At 51.1% G+C, this 16,467-nt stretch overlaps 1 protein-coding gene across 1 annotated transcript in view; it reads right to left on the reverse strand.

The window, feature by feature from the left end:
- Syt2 (synaptotagmin 2) overlaps positions 1–6,801 on the reverse strand; it is a 93,473-nt gene extending 86,672 nt beyond the window's left edge. The window contains exon 1 of the mRNA XM_036202199.1: positions 6,560–6,801. The gene's annotated coding sequence lies outside the window, so the exon portion shown is untranslated. The remainder of the gene's footprint in view (positions 1–6,559) is intronic.
- Positions 6,802–16,467: the final 9,666 nt, after the last annotated feature.

Genomic DNA, 16,467 nt, shown 5'->3' on the forward strand with positions numbered 1-16,467 from the left:
AGCTTCCTCCAAGGCTCCTCTCTGCTCCAGGAAGCTATGGTTGGGCAGAAGGTGAGGCCACATATCAAAAAGAACTTCCTTTTCATAAATGCATTAAAACCTCCCCAGTTACTTTTCAAAGCAGATGCCTAACACATCTAGACCATTAGTTCAGACCAGAGTCAACAATAATGGAAAAGCTATTTTTCTTAAACTTTCCAACCCTTGGGGAACAGGGGCTGTCTGGAGGGCCCAAATAAGATGAACAACCAAAAAATCCCAATCAAATAAATATCTGAGGCAAGTGATGTGCCAAGGATATTTTTCTAAGCATCACACTTATATATATTAAGATGCCACACCGTACCCCATAAGTATACACAATTACTCTGTGTCAGTTAAAAATAGACTTTTTTTTTTTTTTTTTTGGTTTTTCGAGACAGGGTTTCTCTGTAGCTTTGGAGCCTATCCTGGAACTCACTTAGTAGACCAGGCTGGCCTTGAACTCACAGAGATCCACCTGCCTCTGCCTCCCGAGTGCTGGGATTACAGGCGTGCACTGCCGCCACCACCACCACCCGGCTTAGACTTTTTTTTAAGGTGGGGTCTCACTATGTAGCCCTGGCTAGCCTGGAAATCACTATGTAGGTAGATCAGCCTGGCTTCAGACTCACAGAAATCCACATGCATCTGCCTCCTAAGTGCTGAGATTAAAGAAGTAGGACAACCAGCAAAAATAAAAATATATTTATTTTTTGAAGAGCCCAGTGATGTCTCATAACTCTAATCCTAGCACTAAAGAAGCTGAGGCAGAAGAGTGCCCAGTTTAAGACCAGCCATGGTTACACAGTAATACCCTACCTAAAACACACACATGTGTGCATGCATACACACACACACACACACACACACACACACACACACACACACAAAGTGAGCTCCAGTGATTCTTCCTCAGCTATTACAACGCAGCACACAGAAGGCCTCCTTGCCCCCCGTGACGCATCACCACCAAATCACCCCTTTGTTACCCCAAGTGTGAGAGCATGGGAAGGGTTAAACCCCTCGCAGACCCACCCCACCCCAGCCGTTGTTCATTTCTATTTCCCATCTCCCCAGTGCCCTGCTCACAGTCCCACCTGCACTCACTATTAAAAAGCAGGAAGTGGTAATGGGAAAATTCCACCTCTAATTGCAGTATTCCCTAATTGCTGCTCCAGAGCCACCACATCAACCCAATTATAGGCTGCCCAGACAGGGTTCTCCATGGCCGAGGACTCCCTGCCCTGCTCAGAGGCGCCTCCCCTTGCAAATGCCAAAAGCGAGCCTTCCTGATTCCAAGGGGCCCCGGACTGCCCAGTGCTGAGTCCTTGGGCCCATCAGCTCTGGCAGGGGGCAGAGAGGCAGGAACCCGGTGGGCAGCCGACCCCGGGCTCTGAAAGCCTAGCCACCCTACACTGGCTATCATGAATGCTCCTCTTGGGTGCTGTCCCCCCCCCCCTCCCCCGCCGCCAGGTGTTCTAGGATCTTTCCAACTGTCTTTCAGAGAGTTGCTTATTCCCTCCAAATAAAAAATAGAGGAGAAAGAGCCCTTGCTTCTTCAGTGTGAAACCGGGTCCACCACAGCTGCTCCAAGGTGGAGGGGCTGGAATTAACACAAGCCCTTTCTGAATGGCTGTATTGGAGAGAGCAGGAGACAGGTGGGGCTGAGTTCCGCTGCCACCCAAGAAATGGCCAAGAAATATCCGGGGGCTACTTGGAAACCACATGCTGGGAGGTTCAGTGGCCATTACAATGGGCCCTTCCACTCACAACCTGCTTTCCTAAATGTTATCCATAATCCAGGATCTCAGCAGCTGGAAACCACCCAGGGAGGAAGCTTCCACAGCAGCTCTGCTCGCCATGCATCTGGGGAGCCCTTCCTGGAGTTTACTCTTGGGCTAGCAGCTGAAGGCTCCCCAAAGTCCAGATTCACAGACTGCTCCAGTCCCTCGAGGCTGGGATCCAAAGTCACCCAGCACCCCTGTGACCTCTTTGAACTGTCTGTTCCAGAGATGGAAATGAAGAGCGGCTGGGACAAATCCTTCCCAGAAATGAAGCTCTGGCAAGAAACAGCTCACTGGGCACCAAGCAGAACTGCCTGAAATGTGGAGCGGTGATGTACTGGAATGGCACCAACTCTGTCTGTGGACAAGGACAGGACTGGATGACACATGATTAAAAATTACTCACACAGCTCTCACCTGGGCTGTCATTCACTTAACCACCCCCCCCCCAACACACTATGTTGGGGACAGAAAGTTTAGCTCCTCCATTCTACACATGGGATGATGATGGAGAATAAGAGTTTAATTAACAATTTGTCCAAAGCCGGAGCATGTGCAGAGCCGGGTGGCACCCAGGCAATCCGTCTATAGTCACTATACTGCCTCGTAGGGGAAAAAAAATGTTATTATGTGGCATTTCTCCACTTAAACTATGTCATTTACTACAGGCCTCCTGGACACCGAGAGAGTCCAGGGCTGAATTTCCATTTCCTGGCCTGGCTTCCGGCAGAGCAGATGGTGAATAACCAATCAGTTGTATGTGTGGATGCTCACACGGGGATGTCAGACTGCATCAGTGCAGGGAGCCATGGACTACTGTGCAGACAGTGTTAACAGTATTTACACACTGTACCCTGCAAGTATTAAAACTTCAGACCTATTCAAGTCACTATTCATAGGCTCCCACGAACGGCGCTTGTCACAGCTGTGGTGAGTTCCCACGTGATTATTTCTTCAGTTGTGTGGCAGACAGTGGTCACCAGTGTGGGAGCCAGGTACGTTTCATTCTCGTCCGAATGCCTGTCACCTAGCGTGGCACACAACAGACTGTAAGAAAGTAATAGTTAGGGAAGCCATGGTGGGGGCACACGCCTTTAATAGCAGCACTCGGGAGGCAGAGGCAGGCAGACTTCTGAATTAAGGGCCAGCCTGGTCTACAGAGCAAGTTCCAGGACAGCCAGGGCTACACAGAGAAACCCTGTCATAAAAAACAAAACAATGACAAAATAGTAATAGTGAAGTGGTGGCACGCACCTATAATTCCAGCACTGGGGAGGCAGAGGCAGGACGATCAAGAGGCCAGCCTGAGCTCTATAGTGAGTTCAAGGCCAGCCTGGGCTATCTAGCAAAGCCCTGTCTCAAAAGAGTAACAACAACAAAGCCACAGGTAATACTGAATGATTGTGGCAACTGATGATCAGAGTAGCTAAATCACTCGCTAAGGTCCGCTGAATTGCAAAATCCAGAACAGCAGGGATCAGGGCAGAGGACATAGCTCAGTTGGTAGTGTTTGCCTAGCATGTACAAAGCCCTGGACTCAACCCTAGCACTGTACAAACCAGGTGTGGTAGCATGCCCCCCAAACCCTAGCACTCAGAAGGTCAAAGTAGAAGGCAGGAGGATTGACCAAGACCCTCTGTGGCTAAATGGGACCCTGACTCAAACAAAAGGTGAGGGGGAAGAGAGAATGGCAGCAGCCCTGTCCAATGCATTCATTCCACAGCCACCCACAGTGCCTGCAGCAATGGCACCAGGGGGTTCGTCTAACAAAATCCTGCTGCATACATGAGTGCAGCCACACACTTCATAATTAATGCATTCGCTGTAACCAATACCTGACGAAAAGCACCAGAAGGGAGAGTTTGGTTGTTGTTTTGGGTCGGTTTGCTTGCTTGGTTGGTTGGTTGGTTGGTTGGTTGGTTGGTTGGTTGGTTGGTTTGGTTTTCGGCTCTGGGTTAAGGGGACAGAATCAATCCATCATGGTGAGGAGGGCATGGGGCCAGGAGTAGCATGTGGCTGTAGCGATGAGAACTTACACATGGGTAGATCGAGAAGTAGACAGCAGGGGGATGCTGGTGCTTGATTGGTCTTTTAACTCAGTCCAGGACCCCAGTCCATAGGATGGTGTCCCTCATATCCAAGGCTAGTCTGTCCCCTTCAGGTAATCTTTGGAAAACTCTCTCATAGATAACACTCAAAAGCGTACCTCATTGATGTCCTACGCGTTTCTTAACACAGTCTGGCTGACCATCAAGACCAGCCATTACCTTGTCCCTGGGAATTAGAACCCAAGCCTGCCTGGCTTTCTGTTGCTCTGCATTGTACTTGCTGTTCTAACCAGCTGTATCCAAGCCCTCTGTTGCTTCCTTTGGCTGGTCACTCTGGTCCCTGAACAGACGTCTGTGTTAGCTAGCTCAAGACAAGCAAATTTAGCTTTAGCTAGAACATGTCTAAGACCAGAAATGTCTACCTAGCAAATCCCAAAGCTAAAGGAAGCAGTATTCTCCTCAGCTGGGCCTTCTGTCATCCACGAGTGTGCCTCAGCCCTGGGCATGCTGTCATTGTCTGCCTGGATGCCTGCTTCACACACTCACTGCCCCTCCAGCCCCCTCCCCTGAGCACAGGTTCAGCGGAGAGGAAAGGGAGGACTCAGCCAGGGCAGGACAAAGATAGAGCAGAAGCCACTCAAGGTCAGATGCACCCAGATCCAGGAGGACTGGGGTGGCCTAGCAGGAAGAGACTTCTCCAGCCATCCTGGCCCTGCCCCCACCTCTGCAGTATAAGGGGCAGCCTTATGGCACCTACCTGGAAATGATGAACAGCTAAAATGAGCTGCAGTATGGTCAGGAGTCCCTGACCAGCTCTGGGAAGGTGCTCTGTGACCAGGATAAGATCAATGCCACTCACAGGTGAGGCCAGTCATAGATTCCTGCGGCAACCTCCAGATGCCAATGCCTTTCTCTTCCCCTCGTCTTGTGTGCATGCCAGGCCCCAAAGCAGAAAGAAGAAATGTGTTTGCATACCCTCCTCCCCGCAGAAGGATACCAAGCTGGTTGGGGAAAGCTTGTGGATGCTGAGCAAAGCTGACTCTCAACAGAGAGGACTGGTCTCTGCTCCGCCAGAGGGTAACTGGACACCTACCTCTGTGTCCCCTCCCTCCACAGTTCCTAGGGTCCTGGTGCCTCCACAGGCCAGGTGCAGAAGGGAAAGAGTGAAAATTAAGCCCAGGAGATCCTAAGAAGCCCGGATCCAAAGGGAGTCCTAAGGCCAAGAATGTGTCAAGGCGCAGAACCAGGCAGAGGCTCTAGCAGCCGAGGAGAGCCCAGTTCCGGTGGCACTGGCCATTTTCCAGGAGCACCGGAAGAATGGCCGAGGCTGCAATCCCCCAGACCAGGCCACCGTGTGCCTAGTGTAGACCCCTGACGCTGACTCACTTCTGGGGCCCTGGCACCAGCTGAAGCTTGCAGTGTCTGCCAGGCACGACCAACTGCGTCACAGCTGCCCTGCCCCTGCCCCTCTGGCTCGGCCTGAGGGGTGTCAGACATGTCCATTTCTACAGTTTGGAAGCAGCCGAAAGGCTAGACTTGGTGTAAGCTGGGGCGGAGGATGGGGTTGCTGGAAGGGCTGAGGGCCTCTGGTCCTGCTCCTCCTCAGCACCAGGGTGATGAAGTGCCCAGGTTTCCAAAGAGCTAGAGATTGGACTGAGGGCAATCTATTACATTTGAGACTCTGCCTCCCGCCCACAGCAGAGGAAGAAGAGCGCCTACCCCAGACTCCCCGAGTCTGACCTCAGTCTTCTTTCGGGTGCCCCCTGAAACCTAAGGGTGTTTTCCCTCGTGTCCACCCATTCTCGCCCTCTCTCTCCCTCTGCCCTCTGCACACTGCAGTGGTCCTGTTTGGCAAGCGCCTCCTCTGTCCTTCTTCAGGCTGCTTCCACTGCCTGCCAAGAAAGGAGACCTTCACCAGCACCCCAGGAGTGGGGATGTGCAAAGGGGAGACCCCGTGCCGCTAGAGGCACCTGTGGAATGTTACGGGAAGGCAGGAAGAAACAGAGCACCGGGGTTAATGGGATGAGATGGGGAAAAGATGCAGCCTCTAAGTTAAAATAGAAAATTCGTGGTGGTGAGAGGGGCGGGTCAGAAACGCAAAAGGAAGAGTCCAGAAAAGAGAAAGGGTTTGTTTGGCCCCGAGGACCAGGGCTGGAGCAGCGACAAGACGTCCTAGGTGGTGCTGAGTCATGAGATTTGAAGGGACATCTTCACCCCCACACACACATCCCACCCGGGTCGCGTCCCAGACTGCTCCACTCCACCCTCACTTCCAAAATTCTAGTCTGGCCCCCCAGCCTTGCATGCGCGACCTTCCTCTCTCCTCCCTTGACATCGGTACCGCAGATCCCCGAGGCTTGACCCGGGGCAAAAGAGATGGCGCAAACAGGCGGGGGATGGGCGAGACGCAATTAGGGCCGTCCAGGGACCAGAAACGCCGGGAGCAGGGCCGGAGGGCGTAAGGGACCCTCGGCCCCTCCGTCCTGCAGCTCTAGGCGCAAACCCACAGAGGATCCTGCTCCTCGCTCCCCGGCTCGGGCTCCCTCAAGCCGGTGGCGCGGCAAACTCCCCTTAAAGGAGGGTTCGGGCGCCGGGTCCTCCTCGTCCCAAACTTCCGCAACCCCGCCCACCCCCAGGAACCAGATGCCTTCAGCCCCTGGACTCAGAGGCCGGGATGGAGAAACTTTGGAGGGGATAGGGACTCACCCGAGGGCGACCCCCGACGCGGCAGGAGAAATCCGCGGTCCCCGACGGGAGGCAGAGACCGGCTGCAGGGATGCGGCGCTGGCGACGGTCCAGCGGCGGCGTTTGGTCCCCGGGGGCGCGGAGTCCCCGCTCCGCCCCGGGCCCAACTCCGCTCCGAAGTGCCTTTGCCGCAAGACTTGCTGAGCTTAGCAGTCTGCGCCCGGGCAGAGGGAGGGGCTGATCGATGGGCGCGCGCGAGCGCGGCGAGCGCTGCAGTGAGGGGAGGAGACCCGGCGGGCGGCGCGGGAGGGCGGGCGGGCTCGCGCCGGGAGGTGCGGGGCGGGCCTGCCTGCGGGACTGTCCTCGGTGCACAGCGCGCTGGGCGCCGCGCCCCCGCCTAGCCTCCCGTCAAGGTCAGGGAGGCAGCTCCCGGGACAGAAAGAGCAAGGCAGGCAAAGGGACCCGCCCCCCCCCCACGCCCCAATCCCCCACCCTTGGCTCCCAAGAGCCCGCTTCTTCCCGACCTCCGCAAACGCTCACTGCAGGCAGAGGCTGAGTAGTTGGGCTCAAGAGCACCCATAGCCATTTTGGGATCCCTAAGACCCCCTTTCTTCTCCCTTGCCCACGCAGTAAGCCCCCACCACGCACACACACACCTATAGCGACGCCTGGGAACCGTGGGGCTTCTGAGCGTAAAAGATAAAAGAAGAGGAGAGTCCTGGAAGAGGGAAGTGAGGTGGGGCTGTGAAAACACGGTACGCGGGGCTGAAATGGACCTTAAGAGGGGAGCGCCGGAGCTGGGAGGAGATTGGAAAACAACTAAGTGAGGGATTCCTCACGCATTTGTTTTCTAAAAGTGTAAGATGTTGCTGCGAAGGTGGAGATTACAATCTGGTTGCTGATGGAGAAACCACCTCTGAGGCCCTGAGCCAAAAGCAGCTCCCTGTGCTGTAGAGCCTGGGGAGAGCGGATTGCAGTACCTCAAACCTACCCAGAGATGCTGGGGCACCGGGAGAACTCTTGGCTGCACAATCTTTAAAGATTTTTAAATGTTTAAAATTACACTTGTTTATTTATTCTGTGTGTGTCTCTCCTACACACACACACACACACACACACACACACACACACACACACAGTTAGAGAACAGTATGCATTAGTTATTGCTTCCTTCCACACTGTAAGCTCTGGGATTCAACTCAGATTGTCAGGTTTGGCAGCAAGTGCCTTTACCCACTGAGCCATCTTGCAAGCCCCCACTTTAACTTTTGGAGTGGACTTTTATGATAGGACAGTAGCACCCTGCCTTTCTCTGGGATACCATACAGTAGGCTAGAGGTCAGTCTTCAACACATGCTTGCTCTTTGAGAAAGTGAGCTGGGATGGCTGGAGGAGGGGGGACTGCAAAGAACAGGTGGGAGGTGGGGGGCAGCGAGAAGAGGCAGCAGGGCCTGGGGGACTTTCAGATCACACTTCCAATGATGTCAGAATTCTAAGACCACCCCAAGTCAGCTTGCTTCAGCAGAAGGGAGCCAATGGCAGCCCCTTAGTGGCTGTCGGGAACCAGACAATGGAACATTCATTCTGTGGCCTCCACAGACCAGTGTGGAGGAAACAGGTGTCAGCATGTCGCCCTCCACCCAGCCACCCTAGGGGCAACCTCTGCTCCCCTCACTCCTAACCCACATTCTGATAATGTGTATCCACAGGAGTCCAACCAGAAAGGCTGCAGTGCCCACACACTTCAACTCCGCGGGGCTGGCAACACACACCCAGTCAAGTCCCTTGTCAGTCGGGCTCCCCAACCCCTCCCAAGCAGCCCTGGGAACTTAAGGTTAGAAGCTGCCTGCCTTCCAAGACTATTAGGAGAGTCGCTGTTTCAATCACATTGGTTACGTGGGAAGTGTGGTGTCCCTGGCTACAGCTTTAATGTTCTTTGAATTCATCAGGATCAGGAGTTACAAACCTAATCAGTGGATATGCCTCTCGCCTATGACCCTTGGCTTGAGGAACTGGAAGAGAAAAGGATGTCAGAGGCATGTACCATTCCCTCCACACCCAGCATATTACTAGATACTTCAATTTTCAACTGCTCGCTTTAAAAAGGTGAGCCCTGGGTGCTATTACACCACCATCTTGGAAATGAATTCCCATCCCGGGGCTATGAGGCAAGGATCTGCCTCATACAGGATCCCTCTGAACCCCTGGGGGTCAGGGCAGAGAGCTAAGGCTAAGAGTTGAGGGAACTCTGCCACCTCCACCCTACCCCTACCCCTTCCCACCCCCACTACATGGCCTCTCTGCTCTCTCCTACTGCTTCCCTGAGGTCTCCGGTTCTGCTTTGGCCTAAGTAGAGGAGAGAAGCCAGCGGGGGAACTGCAGCATCACACACACACACACACACACACACACACACACACACACACACACGCCCCTGCACTCCCCTCTACCCCACCTGCTGCTGGAAGCCTGCACTTTGGCCCTTCCACTCACAGCCTGCCCTTGGCTTGCTTCCTCCCCTCTTCCAGGTAAGGTCTTCAACCTTTTCAAAGCCTTGCCTTTGCCTACTGTCACCGCAAACAGGACAGAAGCAGGCCTTCACCTCCACAGGCGGGGTCAGTCAGCTCCTGCCTTCTGCCTCCTCCCAGCACACTCAGGGATACAAGCACGAAGCCAGGAAACGGAAGCCCCCGTCCTCCCACTCCCTACACACACCCAGCTCACCCTTACTCTTGACCACTACGCCAGCACTGGCTGGAGTGATTCTGAAGCAGCTGCTTGACAAGTGTCACGGAACCAATGGGCTTCTCAAACTCACAATCGGTCCCTGTCGCCACTGCTCTCGGGCTGCTTATCATCTCATCCTGTAGACATGCCAAACTTAAGTGTATCTTAAATCGTATTTTATTTAAGTTAGTGTGTTTATACTAGTCTACTTAATTTTTAGATCACCCATAAAAATGCTTTAAATACAGAAGACATTAACTCATGAAATGGGAAAGGCTAAAACACGAATTAAAGTGAGACACCATTTAATCCATACATTATCTTAAATTTTAATTAAAAATAAAAATCCTGTCTGGGTGTAGTGGTACATGATTTAATCCCAGCACTCAGGAGGCAAAGGCTGGCGGATCTCTGTGAGGCCAGCCTGGTCTACACAGAGTTGCAGGACAAGCAGTACACGGAAAGACCATGTCTCAATCAATCAACCAGTGGATAAATCCTGATCTAAGGAATGGTAAAGGACAAGTCTCCCAGGGTGGACTATAATTATTTATTCATTGTGCAACAAACAAAATAATCAACATAACTACTGTAGCTGGATGTGGGGGACCAGCCCCCACTTTTACAATCAGGGTCCTCTTGAGCAGGGAAAAGTGGGAAATATTTAGATAGAAAGAGATCCCTAGATGATGAGAAGATAGAAACACAGGATCGCCTCGAGAGGGCCTGGGTCAAAACCCACCAGCCCAGAACTTTATTCAAAGGGCTTTTTAATGCCAAGAGAAAAGACCACCCCCTGCTAGATACAGCCAAGTGTGGACCCTTACAAACACCTGGTACCCAGGCCAGTGGCCCAGTCATCCTCTTAAGCAGCCCCAATGGGTAAAGCCACTGGAAACCTCAGTGGGCTCCAAGAGCTGGAAATATGGGTCATCAGTTACCAGCGTTTACTGGTCTTTCAGAGGGCTTGGATTTGGTTCCCAGCACCAACAAGGTGGCTCACCACCATCCATAAATCAAGTTCCAGGGGATCCAGTGCCCTCTTCTGGCTTCCATGGGTATTGGGCACCCAGGTAGTACAGACATAGATGCAAACAAAACACTCATATGCATAAAATAATAAATCTTATTAAAAATTACTATCTAATTATGATGAAATTCTTGAATACAGCAGAATGGAGAGGACAGAGGAGTCCTGTGTAACTTTATGGTCCTAGGAAGGAAACTTCAAGTTTTCAGGACTATATCTAGCTTATGGAAGAAACTCATTAAGTTTAAATAATGATCCTGGCTTACCAGATCTCAGGGACTGGGGACAATTGTAAGGACTTTGTCTTTCAGAATTGTCTGAAAGCATAAGTGATCTTCTCAGATTCAAAACAAGAAGCACCCTGAGACACACCAGCAGATGACTGCTCTTGGTAAAGCGCCAAGCTTCATGACACATGGAACTCTATGGCCCAGACAGTTGGAATGAGCCTTGGCTTTCACCCCTCTGAATGGGCAGGAGAGGGCTCTGAATTATTCTGCCCACCCAGTGTACTGAACACTCTTGGTGAGCTAGCTAACACAGAGAGATACTGCGTGGAGGGAGCTGTAAGCTTTCTGAAATGTGAAGAACAAATTGTTCAGAATTAGCAATCGTACAAAGCTTTGCAGGGCAGGGTGTCTTTCCTTTTGAGAAGGCACCCATGGGCTTTGAAGCTCGTCACCATGACGAGATGAAGAGCAAATCAGCTGGAACTCTTTTGGAATAATTAAGCCTGGCACTTTAATCTCCTATTGCCCATGAAACTCTCCATAAATTGGGGTTGTATCAGAACTGCCTTCCAGAAGGACCCTGGCTATGGGAAATGAGCGCCAGACGCCTCAATGGAGGACAGTGGGGAAGAAGCTTCAGGGCTGACACATCTCCCAGGCCCACCAGTAGAGGCGGAGCAAGTCTCTGGAGCTGCAGCTTGTTGCGTGCATGTGCCCATCACATCTCACCGCTCACTTCTGGCTCTCAGGAGTGACTGTGGTCACTGTGACTGGCTAGGAACTGGCAAGGAGGAGGGGACACTGACACACCTCAAGCTCTCAGCCACCTTACAGCAGAGTGAGGTATATATGTACCAAGAGGTAAGTTAAGGTGTGGTTGGATCCCGGTGAGAGCTATAGCCTCATAGGGAGAGCCACCACTCCAGAGGAGCAGAAACTGACTGTGGACTTCTCCTAAGGAAGAACCTTTCATCTGCCTCTGTGGGAAGGATGTTCCCAGGGAGCAGTGCCGAAGAAAACAGACAAATGCAGTGTGCTCACTGAAGAGCTTGAGCCGAGAAGCAGAACAGTCCCGTGACCCCACTAAAGCCCATTTCCTTACTGGTTGAATGAAGACTTTCAGCACCTTAGGAGATAGATCTGACTGAAGAGTTCATGGGGCTGGAGAGATGGCTCAGCAGTTTAGAGCATGGGCTGTTTCCAGAAGACTGGTTCAGAACCAGCACCATGATGTCTTGGAACTCTTTAGTTACATGGGATCTGATGCCCTCTTCTGGCCTCCATGGGCACTGCATGCACATGATGCCCAAACATAAACACAGGCAAAACAACCTTATACATTAAATAAATCTAGAAAAATATTAAGTAGCTAAAAGGTAGCTACTATTGCTATGCTTAGAAAAGAGGAAATGGCTTTGTGAGGTCATGGTGTGGGGTAGTCTTGGGACCGTTGGAAGGTCAGAGAAGCTAGGGCAAAATCATGTAGATTCCAGAGACCAGCTCTTTGATTTTTCTTGGGAAGGCAACTGAATCAAAGTCACTAAAGAAATGAAGTTCAGAAAAACTCTGGGGTTAGACTGAAGGGCTTGCTTGTGAGGTCCCTTCCATGTGGGGGAGGAGATGTAGCCCAATGGTGCAGCACTTCTTTAATAAGTACAAAAACCTTGGGTTTGACCCCACACCCCTCAACACGGACAAATTAAAAGCTAGGAATGATGGCATACCAGTAATCCTAGCACTCAGTACACTGCAGTAGATTTCTCTAAGTTCAAGGCCAGCCTGAGCTACACAGTGAGCTCCATACCAGCCTGGAATACAGAGTGAAACCCCTTTAAAAACAAACAAACCAAACACTAAATCAAAATGCCCATGGGGCTGGGATGTGTGACTCGCCAGTTTCAGTTCTGGATCCTGACTGCCTGAGTTTGAATCTCAGCTCACTTACCTGTGAGTAAAGTGGCTTAGGCCAGCAGAGCATGGATGCTTGGGAATCGCTCCTAAGAACAACATAACGACTTCCAGTAGGCCACCAAGTCTTCTAACTCACCACACAATTTGCCTCAGAGAAGTTGAATGTCTTTCACAAGGAAAGCCGATAAGTCTGGAAGCCTAGGGATTACTGGTGGTGTTTGGTTGGGGTGAAGAGACTAGAACAGACATCCTGAGCTAGCTCCCTGCTCCTTCCCTTGGCCAGCTTGTTTGTATTTTATATGGCTATGTGTGCAGCTAAGATCCGTCAGCACCTCCGCCTCCAAGGTCTCTTCTTACCTGAGTCTGGAGCGCTGACAAGGTGCTTGTGCCCAGGAAGATTCTGCCACGAGAGCAGCCTGCTGGAACCTGACCTGCCTGGTACTAGGGTTCCCTTTCCTCAGGTAGACTAGTCACCTTGAGCTTTCCCACTTTTGCTTGAGCAGGTCCATCATCTAAAGGGTTTGTTTTCTTAGACTGAGTTACTATTTGCCAAAAACTCAATAGATATGCCTGGGTCGGCCCCAGCTGAGGGGACTTTGTTCACAGTGGCAGAGGTGTCTGGGAGCTGAACGCCAGGGTAGGGCTGCCAGCCACTGGCCAGTAGCCCCAAGGGCAGGGTCCTCCCAAGGGCAGGATCCTTGCTTATGCATGTGGCCCAGTCTCTGAAGAAGAGCCCTGGGCCTGAAGTCCATTTCCAGCTTGACTGAAATACTCACTCAGTTTAAGAAGAAGAATCTTCCCCCCAAAAAAGCTTCTATAAGCCTTACCCACTGAGGGTGAGGAAGAACCACTGCCCAGGCTAGCAGCAGGGTTCACTGCCCTGGAACCATGTTTCTCCGAGTCTAGCCTCAAGAGAAGTCACCAGCCTTTCCATCCGCAAAGGCTCAGAATCTGGGACTGACTTCTCTTTGTGTGTACCAGCTGGGTGGCCTTCCCCCGACTTCTGGGTTTTTTATTTTGAGACGATCTCAGTATATCCCAGTCTGGCCTCGTCCTCATGATCCTGTTATGTCAGCCCCCCCAGTGCTGGCCTTCAGCGTTAACATTTGCCCAGTTCCTTTATCTGAAGAATAGAGAGTGTTACACTGGATTACAAGTTGATACAGCAGAGCAGACACAACTCTGCCAGCCATACACTACATGTTGTAATTTCAAATGCTTCTTCCTCAGCTTTCCCAATATCCATCGTGTTCCTGCCTTCCCCTTACCAGGACTGAGCAGGCTCCTGGGACCATGTCCATGCTTCTCCACTCCTGCTGTCTGGACGGTTGGTACCCAGTCTCAATATCCAAGGATCCTGCTGAGTCAGGACCTCACCCCACTCAGAAAACACCCGTACTGAAACAGTTTGTAGTCAATGCCTCTGATCTAAATGGTGCTTAAGGGGGCCACAACAAACTTTAGAGAGAGGCAGATAAAAACAGAATGTCCCCGGAACGTTTTTGTTTTGTTGTTAATAGTCTTTCTAGATAATCTATGTGTAGTGGGATGCAAGCTCAAAGCTGCACTCTTCCTGGCCCAGCCTCTGAAGTACCTGGGTTATAGGCATGTGCCAGCACATGTGTAACCCCCTGAGGATCGTGTGCACCTGGTTCACTTTGTGTGGCAGGCCCCATCCTCAGCAAGGTCACAAAGGCAGTTTGGCAGTGACACAGATCATGTCAATTCAATGTTTTGCCTTTTCAAAGCCTTGTTGTTGTTTTCTTCTAAGTTCCCTTATGTCCAATATAGCAAGAAATCAAGAAGAGCTGGGCATGGTGGTACACACCTGTAATCCCAACACTCGGGAGCAAAGGCAAGCAGATCTTTCTAAGTGCAAGGCCAGCTTGGTCTACATAGTGAGTTCCAGAAGAGCCAGGACTGCATACATAGAGAAATCGAGTTTCAAAAACAAAATGCCCAAAGAAACCACGATCTATTTGTACAGCCCTTCTGATGCTGAACCTTGAGCTTCACCATGTTCTCTAAGAGCCCAAGATTCTATGTAGATGTGCAGCCCTGAGAATACAGGAGATGTTCAACATGCTGGGCTCATAATACGGACCATCACTAATTTACCAACTGACTTCTACCATTTGGTGGAATACAAATCCAAACCCTGAGCTTTAGTCTTAATTCTACAACCCAATTTCCTCCCCAAACAGCGGTTCAGATGAGCTTAAGAACTTGGAGAGGTGCAACACTGAGCCTAATGTCTAGTTTAAGAGCAAAGGACTGGAGCATGACCTTGGGCACCTATGTCTACCTTGCCTTTCCTCCAGCAGGCCCAGCTCCAGCCCTAGGAACTAGGGAAGTAGTCCAGCCCCCATCCTCTGCTGCCCTCTGCTGCCATGTGTTAGAAGTTTCCTGTGACTTCCCCAGGCCTAGAAAACATCCACCCTTCTCCAACCTCCCATGCTGCTCAGTGGTCTCATTGTGTTACATTAAAATTAGAACAGACATGCTCACTTTAAATTCTATAAAGCTCATGACTAGAGGCATAATTTTGACATCAAAATCCCAACCTTGGACCTGAAGAGAAGGCTCAGTGGTTGAGTTCATCCTGCTCTCCCAGAAGACCCAGCTTTCCCCAGGCACCCACCCTGGGCAGCTCACAGCTGCCCGGCACTCCATTCTAGCTCCTGAAGGCACCACCCACACGTGGCATACATTCTCACAGACATTTTTAAAGTCCCCAGGGCTGGAGGGATGACTCAGTGAGAATGTATGTACTCTTCCATTCCCAGCACCCACGTAAGGTGGTTCACAGCTGCCTGGAACTCCAGCTCCAGATATGACTTCTCTTGCACAGACATGAACACGTAATGCATGATTAAAAATAAATTAAAAAAAAAATCTCATCCTGGAGCTGAGGAGATATGGCTCGGTGATCAAGAGCACTGACTGCTCTTCTAGAGGACACAGGTACAGTTCCCAGCACCCACATGGTAGTTCACAACCATCTATAGCTCCTCCAGTCCCAGAAGATCCAACACCCTCTCCTGACCTCCCTGACATAACACGGTGCACAGACATGCATGTAGTCAAAACACTCATACACATTAAAAACGACAAAAACCCCATGCTTACCTACAGGGAAATTCTCCCTCGTATTAGAAGGATTAGATGTGTGTAAATCTCTAAGAGTGTGTTTGGTAGGACTTGCTACAGAAGTGTTTTTCTAAAAATTCAACGAGGGCCAGTGAGATGGCTCAGTGGGTAAAGGGATTTATGGTTGTGCCTGACAACCAGGGTTCATCCCTGGGACCCACACGGTAGAGCCAACTCCAAGTTGTCCTGCCCCCTCACTCATGTTCTCACACACGAATGAGACAGAAACATTAAAAAGTGTGGTTGCCGGGGCTAGAGAAATAGCTTAGCAGGTAAGAGCACTGACTGCTCTCCAAAAGGATCAGAGATCAATTCCCAGCACCCACACGGCAGCTCACTGTAATTCTAGTTCCAGGTGCTCTGGCATCTTCACACAGACATACATGCAGGCAACACAACACACATAAAAATAAATCTTTAAAAAAAAAAAAAAAGTGTGGTAGTCACCCGGTGGTGGTAGTGACACATGCCTTTAATCCCAGCACTTGGGAGGCAGAGGCAGGCAGGTCTCTGTGAGTTCAAAGCCAGCCTGGTCTACAAAGTGAGTTCCAGGATAGCCAGGCCTACACAAAGAAATCTTGTCTCAAAAAAAACACAAAAGTGTGGTTTTCTGGGGTTTGGGATTTAGCTCAGTGGTAGAGCACTAGGCCCTGGGTTCAGTCCTCGGCTCCGGGGGGGGGGGGGGGGGGGGGGGTTTGTGGTTGTCATGAATCAATGGCAAAACCTGGGATTTGGCATCAAGCCTCACACAGGTTCGCTACTCAGTTCTAGTCACACATCCTTAACAATGGCTTCCCCAAGGCTCACTCTCCAGGTTGTCCTAGGGGTGATCACTTCCTTAGGACCTAGCAATTATGGACCCTCAGTAAGTGCCCACTGCT

The sequence above is a fragment of the Onychomys torridus genome, chromosome 11 (assembly GCF_903995425.1).
Source record: "Onychomys torridus chromosome 11, mOncTor1.1, whole genome shotgun sequence".
Taxonomy (NCBI): Eukaryota; Metazoa; Chordata; class Mammalia; order Rodentia; family Cricetidae; genus Onychomys; species Onychomys torridus.